Source organism: Neovison vison, chromosome 6 (assembly GCF_020171115.1).
Source record: "Neovison vison isolate M4711 chromosome 6, ASM_NN_V1, whole genome shotgun sequence".
NCBI classification, from domain to species: domain Eukaryota; kingdom Metazoa; phylum Chordata; class Mammalia; order Carnivora; family Mustelidae; genus Neogale; species Neogale vison.
In genome coordinates this window covers 11,466,050-11,477,957 of record NC_058096.1, presented here as the reverse complement: position 1 = coordinate 11,477,957, position 11,908 = coordinate 11,466,050, and the positions used below count along the sequence as shown (strand labels likewise).

At 43.4% G+C, this 11,908-nt stretch overlaps 1 pseudogene; it reads left to right on the top strand.

The window, feature by feature from the left end:
- Nucleotides 1-2,775: 2,775 nt before the first annotated feature.
- LOC122910306 lies at nucleotides 2,776-3,493 on the top strand (annotated as a pseudogene).
- Nucleotides 3,494-11,908: the final 8,415 nt, after the last annotated feature.

Sequence of the window (11,908 nt, the reverse complement as noted above, 5' to 3'; positions counted from 1 at the left end):
AGCCTTCCCGTTGAGATCAGGAACACGACAAGGATGCCCACTCTCACCACTCTTGTTCAACATAGTATTAGAAGTCCTAGAAACAGCAATCAGACAGCAAAGAGAAATAAAAGGTATCCAAATTGGCAATGAAGAAGTCAAACTCTCTCTCTTCGCAGATGACATGATTCTTTATATGGAAAACCCAAAAGACTCCACCCCCAAACTACTAGAACTCATACAGCAATTCAGCAACGTGGCAGGATGCAAAGTCAATGTACAGAAATCAGTGGCTTTCTTATACACTAACAATGAAAATACAGAAAGGGAAATTAGAGAATCGATTCCATTTACTATAACGCCAAGAACCATGAGATACCTGGGAATAAACCTAACCAAAGAGGTAAAGGATCTGTCCTCGAGGAACTACAGAACACTCATGAAAGAAATTGAAGAAGACACAAAAAGATGGAAGACCATTCCATGCTCTTGGATCGGAAGAATAAACATTGTTAAAATGTCTATACTGCCTAGAGCAATCTATACTTTTAATGCCATTCTGGTCAAAATTCCTTCGGTATTTTTCAAAGAGCTGGAGCAAATAATTCAGAAATTTGTATGGAACCAGAAGAGACCCCAAATCGCTAAGGAAATGTTGAAAAAGGAGAGAGTTTTTGAGCACACTGCAAGGGAACAGCAGAAGGGACAGCAAACCAGAGACTGTCTGCCCTATTAGGGCTCTAATTACATGAGTCAGGCTTCCTTCCTCTGCTCTGAGGTTGGAGGTGCTGGAAGAAGCATCTGCGAAATTCACCCCCAGGTGCTCTGGGAGAGGGAGGTTGATGGGCCGCAGGCAATAGTCTCTCTCTCTTTTTTTTAACTGAGGTGAAATTCACATGACATAAAATTAACCGTTTTAAAGTGCACAGTTCAGTGGCATTTAGTACATTCGCCGTGTTGTACAACCTATTTCAAGTACCACCATTTTCATCACCCCAAAAGAAAACCAGAATGCATTATGTAATCACTCCCATCCCCCACCCCAGTCCCTAGAGACCACTATCTACCTTCTGTCTCTATGGATTGACTTTTTCTCCGTAGTTCATATGAATGGAATCATATCTGTGACCTTTTACGCCTGGCTTCTTTGACTTCACCTAAAGTTTCAGAGGTTCATCTACATTGTAGCATATTTCGGAACTTCATGCCTTTTTGTGGCTGAATAACACACACACACACACACACACACACACACACATCGCATTTTGTGCATCCATTCATCCACCAAGGGACATTTGGGTGATTCCAGGCAATGTCCTTTCGAGCAGGTTTGTAAAGATAAAGCTGAGGCTAGAAGCTAGTGCTTTCTGACTCGCAAAAGATCCTCATAGTAATAGCAATTTTAAATACACACTGGTGCGGTGGCATGGATTGCCTAGATTGGGGAGGTATCACAAGTGTGTTCATTTACAGTGTATAGAGCAATTCCAAGGACAAACATAACTTGTTGTGTATTTGTCATCAAATAAATTATACCTCTGGGCACCCGGGTGGCTCAGTCAGTTAAGCATCTGGTTCTTGATTTGGGCTCAGGTCATGATCTCAGGGTCATGGGCCCGAGCTCCATCAGGCTCCCCACTCAGCAGGGAATCTGCTTCTCCCTTTCCCCATGCTCAGTGTAGAACTTGTTTGGGATTCTCGCTCTCCCTCTCCCTCTGCCCCACGCACCCCCCTGCCCTGCTCACACACATTCTCCTCAGTGTGCTCGCTCTCTCTAAAATAAATATGTAAATATATAAATAAATAACATTTCTCCACAAAGCCCTATGTTTCTCCTCCTTCTCCCTCTTCTCCTCCTCCTCCTACTCCTCCTCCTTCTTCTTCCCTATGATGAACCTGAGGAGATTGATAACAGGAGATACAGGAAAAATGGCCCCTGTGGTACAAGCTATAATGAACTTACCCCACCCGCCTAACGATGTTTTATATAAATTAAGCTCTAAACTTCTTTTTTATATCTCACTCTTCAAAGTAACAACTGGATGCCACAGTGTTTCCTATTTCATAAAACTGGGGCATATTTCATGATTAGGAGACAACTTTTGCTTTGTTCCTTCCAACTTAGGGTGTGCTTTTTGCCTCCCCTTGCCCCTTTTCTCTCCAGCCCTCTGTCCCCCAAGCTGCCTTGCTCCTGCTGCCCTGCTCCTCCTCTCTGATGTGCCCAGGTCCTGGACCCTCCAGGTCTCTACCATGCAGTTGAATTTTGCTGGTGGCCCTCCTTGCTCTCCACAGCTGGTCCCCCAGCTGACATCTTTTCTTCTCTCTGCCCCTGCCTGGCATCAGTACCCACAGAACTTCCCAGAAACTCCTCAGGGCACCTCCTTCCTTGTTCTGGGAAATAGGATGCAAATGTAATTAAGGAAGAGAGCAGAAATTTTCCTTCAAAGCCTGTCACTTTATGTATGTAAAAAGTGTCCCAAAAGACTAGAAAACTTATAAATTTCCACAGAATCTGCACTGTATTTGCAATACATTTAGATATGCTAACTAAAAAGAATGAGATTGCTTGTCCACATTAAAATTAAGTGGGGGAGGGAAGCAATACAAAACTTTAAATTAAATTAAATTAAGGGGCACTTGCTGGCTCAGTCAGTAGAGAGCACACGACTCTTAATCTTGGGGTTGTAAGTTCGAGCCCCACATTGGGTGTAGAGATTACTTAAAATCTTTAAAAATGTTTAAATTAAATTAAATTAAGTGAGGTAGACACCTTCCGCCACATCTGCCTGCAGGGCAATGCCCTAATCCAAGCGTGACAAGAATGTTTCCTTAACCAGAACTCCTAAGAAAGGCTTAGAACCGGAACAGAACCTGACAGAAGCGCTTGGGGGATGTGTGGACACGTCCAGGTACCTTTTCGTCTTCTCGATGGCTCCCATGTGGGAAGACATCTGGATTGCCTAGAAGCACAGCTGGGTGTTCTTTGGGGAACACAGCTCGATGACAGTGGCCTCGGGTGGAAGCCCATCTGACAAGTACAAAGACAACCTGTGTCAGGTCCGCGAGAAGTGGAGGGGGGAGGTTCAGTCTCCTGTCCACCAAACACACCAAGGAGGAAGTGAACGGGTGGTTCACATACACATGGAAATGGACTTCACGGGTGCAGGAAACCAAGCAACTTTCACCATGAGCCTGGCCCCCCAGGGCTCCTGGGGCAGCACGCCTGCCCCCACCACGGAGTCACAGCAGAGACAGCCCGGGCTGCCCACTGTCCTCAAGAGAGACCTGGTAACGCTGCTGTCTGACCAGGAGATATGCAAGGAGGGCGACGCGCTGCACCCAGAGCGGCCCCACGTGCTGAAGCTTTTTGGGTGTGAGATGGCTGAATTCAAGGTAATCATCAAATAGACGTGGGATGCACAGTCCAGAAGGTTCCAGCAGATAGATGGGAGAAGGCTTGCCTGGCAGCGCGACCGAGGGGGCAGAAGAATGAAAGCAGGAAGACAGCGGCTGACAGGCACCGGGACCAGGACCGGTGGGACCCCAAACCCCATGGGGGAAGTTGTCTAGCTGTTTACATCTCTGTGAATACAGACAAGGGAGGGCGAGAGGGACAGTTTGTTCTTCTATAAGGAATAAAACCAAAGGGTTTTATTGCTCCCTGTGAACAGCAAAGAAGACTTTTCCTTTAAAAAAAAAAAAAAGGTCTTGGCTTTGGGGTTTTGTCTGGATTCCCAGGATTCCTCTGTTTACCTGCAGCCAGCTTCCAGCACTGGATCCTTCATGGGGACTGGGGATGTGGTCTGGGGATGCGGAGAGCTAGGGCTCCTCTTCTCCCCCAGCCCTCCATGCCTCTCTGCTGGAAACAGGGGTGTGCATTTGTCCAGGAATATGGGAACCCTGGCTGCCCTCCCTACCCCTTTCTTTCTCTTCCTCCTCGCCTCAGCCCACCTCCTACCTTACCCCTTCCCTGCCTCCCAAACCAGGGCCAGGAGTCTTATAGATGACAAGAAGATGGGATCCTTTCGCTAAGACAAGAGTAAGGCCGCTGCTGAAACCCAGAGCAGATATGAAAATGGCTCCACAGCAAAATTAAAAATAAAAAATTAGATGAATCAGGCTAATGTTTTACAAGGTTAAAAGAACTGCTTGTGTAGAATATGCCAGCCCAAGGATGCCTGTATAAGTAGAAAACTCTAAATATCCTTTCATCACTAATTAAAGACCTTGACTCAACTAGCGGCAATACGATTATATGGAAAACTACCTAGATCGTATTAGAAGAGTCTACAAAAGGAACAGACTATAAGATATAATCATCTAAGCTAGGAGGGAGAAGAACATCAGCCCCTTGAAGCAGGTGTTCTTAAAGTGTTCTCCCTGGACAATAGCAGTTGCCCAGAAACTTACTAGAAATGCAAACTCTGGTGCCACTTAGACCAAGTGGATCAGGGACGCTACGGGTGAGGACTGGGGTTTAATCTAACAAGCCCTCAGGTGATCTTGATGCACACCAGTGTCAGAATCACTGCCTGAAAATATACCCAAGTTGTTAATTGAGTATAAAATCTACAGATTTCTGGGTTATTGTGCTTTCGATTTTTGCAGGAGCAAAAAAAAAAAAAAAATTACCTTATTTTGGTAGAGATGAACAGATATGAAACCCCAACATCAGCAGAAGAGATTCTTTGTGACAGCTGGAGCCTACATTTCAACTAGTCTTGCAGATTTGCATTCACTGTGGTTTAACAGTCTAAGTAAGAAACAACTCTGCCACATTCTGGGGGTCTGAATTTTTCCTGCCATAACAGGATCGAACACATTCTGAGAAGCACAGAAGTGGGAATTTGCTCCTCTTTATCAATCTCTCTATTGAACTTTCAGAGAGAAAAGTGTTGGGCTTTTGGTGTAAGGAGATATGGGAAGGGTGTCGACCTTTGGCCTGGACTATCACTGATCTTCATTGGATCTCCCCCCAAGAAGATCCTGGGACGACAACTGTGGGCATGTAGTTTTTCTGGGAGGTGTAGGACAGCGCCAAAGCACAGGGAAGTGATACATGGAAGGGAAAACTTCCAACAAGTCAGTATCAAAGTGGGAGAGTAAACCTTAATCCCATGGAAAAGCTCAAGGAAATGGTGTAGAGCACATTCCCCAGAAATATACTGGCCAGGGGCACCTGGGTGGCTCAGTCAGTTCAGTGTCTGACTCTTCATTTTGGCTCAGGTCATGATCTCAGAGTCGTGAGATCGAGCCCGGCATTGCTCTTCACGCTCAGCACGGAGTCTGCTTGAGATCTTCTCTCCCTCTCCCTCTCCCTCCATCCCCCATTTGCATACACACAAGCTAAATAAATAAACAAGTAAATAAATAAAATATTTTTAAAAATAAAAGTAGAAATATACTGGCCAAGGGGCAGGGAGCTAGGATATTTATACACCTACCCATCATTTCTAAGAACTTCTGGCCCAAAAAGAGGTGCAGGTGCTTGCCACTGAAAATGCAGGCGGCTGGACCCAAATGAGTAAAGAGGATGCCAGGTGTCATGGACTGGCCACACAAGCATTACTATATGCAAGTCTGCTCCAGGTCCGAAAAGTGGACAATGAGGACTTGGTCCCTGCTTAGGATGGAGTTTTATTTGGGTTCATTCCCAAAGCAACAAATAACCCTTGAAAGTGATCAAAATGAGGTAAGAAACAGATGGGTGCCTGTGGCTCACCACTGTTTCCCTTTTGCCTCAAGCTCACAGTTCTGTGGTCTCAGCCTTTGTACTGAGAAGAGCCCACTATTGTGGGTTCACAAACTTGTATTGCCTCTAGTGCACAACAACTTATCCTACTAGTAAGACATTAGTTATGGTGCCCAAGAACCATTTTTTATGCCTCTTGAAGGAAAAGAAAAATAGCTTTGACCTTTTAAATATAAATGGACACCTAAAGATTACCAGACAATGAGAGAAACAAGCAACATAAGGGAGAAAGACAAAAACAAGCAAACAGAGCAAATTGCCTCTTGAAGAAATAAAATGTTGGAAAGATGAGAATGTCATAAAAACCCAAAGACTTAAAAGATTTGACATATTAGAGCATCCATAAAACAAAGACAGGGTGCTATTTTTTTTTAAGATTTTTATTTATTTATGATAGCGAGAGAGAGAAAGATCACAAGTAGGCAGAGAGAGAGGGGAAGCAGGATCCCTGCCAGGCAGAGAGCCCAATGCGGGACTCAATCCCAAGACCCCGAGATCATGACCTGACCTGAAGGCAGAGGCCCAACCCACTGAGCCACCCAGTACCCTGACAGGGTAAGAATAAGAAAGTGCTTTTGAAAATTAAGCATGTACTTGCAGAAATAAGAATTTCACTAGAGGTCAAGTAAATCCCTCAGAACCAAGAGTAAAATATACAAAGAGATAAAAACTAGAGAGAACAGATTAAGAGACATCAAGGGTAAATCCTGGAAGTACAACTTTTTACTAATAAGGAAAAAGCACAAAAAATGGAAAGGAGAAAGTATCTAAAAAACAGCATGATATTGGGGCTTCTATTTCTGGCTGTCATGGAATAACACAGACCAGATTGACTTTCCTGCCTTAAACAACTAATAAACAAAAGACAAAATATATTTTAGATAGATAGATGTTAGACATTAGATAGTTCAGGACAGTACTTCCTGAGAGAAGAAAAATAAACAAGTAAGCCCTGTAAATACCCAAGCTGACTTCCTGGAGATGATTTCCAGCCCTCAGCACAGAGAGGAGGAACCCAAAGCCCTGTGAATTGAAGATATGTCACCAGGAGCCCAAGACAGCTGAGGCAGTTGGATCTAACAGGAAGAGGAGAATGCTGTTCCAGAGAAAAATCTGGAAGTCTATGAAGGGTCTCTCTTAAGTATTTCACTAAGTACTGATTCAAGCATGTGTTGTGAAGAAACTTGAAGCTAGAGAAAGAGCTACTCCCCCAAAAAACAAAGGATCAACCCCTAGGGCTCATACAAAGCAGGGAATAGTTTACCAGCCAGAGTGGAAAACCTCATCATTCATGAGGCATCGGGAAGAGTACTCAGGAGTATATCAGTGGGGCAAATTTAGCCCCATGTTAAGCCCCTCTCTGGGATCACCTAACAGAACAAGCCTCCAAAGGACAAAACTCTTTCTAAGTGACCTAACTACATCCCAGAACAAAACTCAAGCATATTTATAGGAATACAGAAATTCCTAGTATCCAATAACGTAAAATTTAGTGTCTGTCTCCAATCAAAAATCACCAGGCACTCAGAGAGGCAGGAAAACAGAACCTGTAAAGAGAAGGAAAATAGATCAATACAAACAGTAAGTAGAATTAGCAAACCAGAACATTAAAACAGTTATTAAAACCATATTTTATATGTTCCAGAAGGTAGAGGAAAGCGTTAGTATGTTAAGGAGAGACACGAAAGGTATATTAAAACAAAAACAAAGACAACCCAAATCAAACATGAAAAACACAATGTCTGAGATGGAAAATATACTGAAATAGGGTTAACAGAGATTAGACATGGCAGAGGAAAATGTCAGTGGACTTAACAACATAACAATAGAAATTGTGCAAAATGAAGGTTCGAGAGAAAAAAGACTGAAAAGAAACAAAAAAGATACCAGTGAGCCACACCAGAGTATCAACATAACCTATGTGTTATGTTGGAAAGAGAACAAAGAGAAGGCACAGAAGAAAAAATTATTTGAAGAAGTCATGGTAAAAAATGTTCTGAATTTGATGAAAACCATAAATCCACAGATCCAAAATACTCACAAACTCCATTTCCTTCAGCCAAAGAGAGACCACAGGCTTCCCAATGGGAAGGGCCCTCTGAGTGTCCAGGTAGCCCACTAGGACACGAGCCCAGCTGAAAAGAAAACGCAAAGCCTTGATTCATTTATGGCCCCGGGGCCAAGCAAAAGAGGCACGGGCTCCCCAGGGTCCCCCCACCCCAACTGGAACTGCTCAGAGAAGTCTGATAGGTGAAGCAGATGGGGAGAACTGTCTCACCGACAGGGATCCCCAAACAAAGGCTCCTGAACAAAAGCAGGGTGTGGCGAGGGAGAAGGACTAGGAGTGCAAAGGCAGGGAGTCAAGGTGGAGAAAAGGGTGTCAGGCCGGAGGTGTGGGGAACACAGAGATGCCTATGAGTGTGGCTGGCCTGGGGCAACCTAAGCTTTTTGTCTACAGCTCCCTGTAGAAAACTGTCCTGAGAACTGCCCCTGGGCACTCAGAGGCTCATTACCCCTCCCCTGTCCTTGGAATGTGAGTTTTGCTTGCCTTTCCCACGCCCAGAGGCTGCTCCAAGGACACAGCCTTGAGATGGGGATGCGGTGTTGAGAACACCTGCATGGTGTACATGGCTGGACCCGATTAGGGCTTCTATATCCGCTTTTAAGATTTTATGTTAGGGTGGGTGCGGGTATCCATTCGTCCTGCTTCCTCCTGAGACAAGCCTCATGTATAAATTCCCTTTGGTTATTAAAACTGCTACCTACCAATCAGGGGTGGTCTGTCCCTTTCGTGGATCTCTCCCCACCTTCCGTGTACCGAGATCCAATTTCCCATTAGACCTGGAAAGCTCCAGGGAGGAGCTGTGCACCAATCAGCAGCTGTGCACCAAGTCTGGGGTGGGGAGGGCAGTTTCCCCGGTGACACCTGCCAGGCAAAGCTTTGGAACTGCTTGTGGTCAGGGCTGACAGATCACACATAGTATTTTGCCCTGGAACTGGACTCCTCACGTGGGGAGCAAAATAATTGGGGAATATTTCCAGCACATTGGTGGATGTAAAATCTGGATGTTAGATGTCAGATCTAGGTCAAACACAATTTGGGGAGCCACCAGCAAAAATGATAGCTAATGAACTCATACAGGGGAGGAGATCATGAAGGGATATCACTTAAAGTGAGAAGAAAGGGGGTAGGACAAAGTGGGAAGTGACACCAATATTTCAGTGGCAAGCAGTGGCGTGGGTTTGGAATGGAGGTTGAGAAGAACGGCCAGAGGGGAAGAAGGAAAGGGAAATGACAGAAATCATGAGACCCCAAGAAGAAGAGAATGAGGGTGGGCAGTGCCTGGGTGGCTCAGTTGGTTAAGCAACTGACTCTTTGTTTTGCCCCAGGTGGTGATCTCGCAGTCATGGGATCTAGCCCCATGTCCCACTCTGCCCTCACCAAGGAGTCCGCTTCATATTCTCATTCCCTCTCTATGCCCAGGTCACGCTTTCACTCTCTCTCCTCTCTAAAATAAATAAATAAAACCGTTTTTTAAAGGGGGTAGGAACAGGGAATGAAATATACTAAATGATTCTGAGATGTCAAGTATGACAAAGGCTACAGAATCTAATGGGTCTGAATCCTAGAAATTAGCTGGTGATCTTGGTGAGAATGGGGTAAGCCCAATCAACGGGAGGGACTGAGAGCCAGACTCAGTGGGCTGGGAAAAACACGGGCAGTGAAGAAATACAGATAGGTATGGATGAATGTAGTTAAATCTGGTTGTGAGTGGTAGGACAAAGGACCACTTCTGGACAGAGTAATGGCTATGCCTTTTTAAGACAGGAGAGACTTGAGGGTATTTCATTGTTGATGAAAAGGAACCAAAGAGAGAAGATGAAGTCGTGGGGGAAGGGAAGGATAATCAGTGGAAAGCCATCCCTAGAGAGGAGTTGCTTACAGAAGCAGGAGGGGTTCTGACACCACATATCGTAGGGAAATATTTGTTCTGCTTGCCCCTGTGTGATGATAAACTAAGCATATTCCTTTGTCAGCAAATGCTATTAGGTTATAGAAAATGTGGTTGTAGATTTGAAGAAATGAGTTAACCTTCCTGATGGGGGAAGTTTGCCATAAAACTCCAAGGCAACGAGATACAAAGGCAGCTGTTCCTAACAAGCGCTTTTCTAATATGAAATACACAAGGAATGACTTTGTTAGTCAACCAAGAGAGAGACAAAGATACACATGCAACACTAACTTACTGCTTTAATTAAAACAAAAAGTTTTAGTGCCCAGATGTTTGTTACTAAATACTATTTCCCACTAAAAGAAGCCAAGGCCCCTTGGAGAAATGGCTGATTTCAAGGCTGAGGCAAGAAAAGTCTAAGATGACCCTAGAACATCTTATGCTAGAAATGCTAAAAAAAAAAAAAAAAAAAGATATGATATATCAGAAGGAACAAGAACCAGCTTGAAATAACTCTCACTGGCCCAAACTAGAATGATTTGCGCATTAAGGGGGATTTTGAAAGCAGCAAAACTGTAGGATATTGTAGTGGTGAATAAGGGACATTGTCATTTAGAAAAACCCATAGACCCAGACTACCAAAAAAGTGAACCCTAATGTAACCTGTGGACTTTAGGTAATAATAATGTACCAGTATGGAATCATCGATTGTAACAAGTATACCATACAAATACAAGATGTTAACAACAGGGAAATTGGAGAGACTGTGGGGGTAGGACCGAAAGGGAGTATCTGAAAACTATGTATACTTTCTGTTCAGTCTAGCTGTAAATGTAAAACTGCCCTAATAAGTAAAATCCATTAATTAAAAAAATTGTAATAAGGATAGCAATGAACCATAACCAACTGAACACAGTAAGAATCTGAGTCCTTACTAGTAATAAATGGAAAGAAGAGAAATCTCTTCCATATCCTGTGTCGACCAATAGTTGTATTTGGAGAAGCAGGATTGTAAAATTACCATTTCATAGCCACCAGAGTAGACTGTTTCAGACAGGGATCACTTACGGATGCTAATTCTAGATGTGAAAGTTTGATAAAGAGCAGGATAATTTGCAAGATCTCAGGGTATCTCTCCACAGATTAGCGGCAAGGGGAAAAAATAGCAGCTCTACAATGGAGAAATTGGATAACACCTTGACCATCCGATCAAAATTAGCATTACCAACCAGGGGCTAAGTAACATAGGGTGACTACAGGTGAGATATCTGGGAACACCACATAATTTATGCAGTATTCTAGCCAGGAAAATGTAATGTAATCTGAATCTAATCATGACCAGCATCAGACAAGCCCAAATTAAGTAGCATTCCATAAAATAATTGGACTGTATTTTTATTTTTTTTTTAAAGATTTTATTTATTTATTTGAGAGAGAGACAGTGAGAGAGAGCATGAGCAAGGAGAAGGTCAGAGAGCGAAGCAGACTCCCCATGGAGCTGGGAGCCTGATGTGGGACTCGATCCCGGGACTCCAGGATCACGCCCTGAGCCGAAGGCAGTCGTCCAACCAACTGAGCCACCCAGGCGTCCCATGGACTGTATTTTTAAAAAGTGGGGGCGGGGCAGTGTTGTGAAAGACCAAAGGCAGGTGCTCCAAATCAAAAAAAGCTAAAGAAGTTCGGGGAAACTGTCTAAATGTGGACAGAAATATTTAATTTGAACTGGAGAGTACACATGTGGCAAAATATTAACAGTTTGGGGAATCTGAACAAAGGGTATGGAGTTCTATTATTTTTGCAACTTTTTGGTAAATTTGAAAGTATTTAAAAACAAAAAGTTAAAAAGAACATATTTTATGGAAAACTCCATAACCTCTGATTAATCATTTTGACATGAATAAAGGGAGTGGGGGGCAGGTTCTGAGTTAAGATTACAAAGGCAGTACCACAGGGGAAATTAACTCGTGTTTTATCCACAAACCATTACAGCAAATAAATTGAAACTTTTACTTACAATGTATTTTATTAAGATGGGAAAAGACCATGAAAATCTTCTGTGCCCTATGAATGCTATCAACTTAAAGATGAATTTTTTTTTTCAAGATATTTACTAACCTCTGTAGCAACTGGGTAACACTAGCATGTTATGTGGCAGCATTGAAAAAAAAAAGTACCATAAAATCCTTTAAAGCTGCTTTAATGAACAAATGAAGATAAAAATATA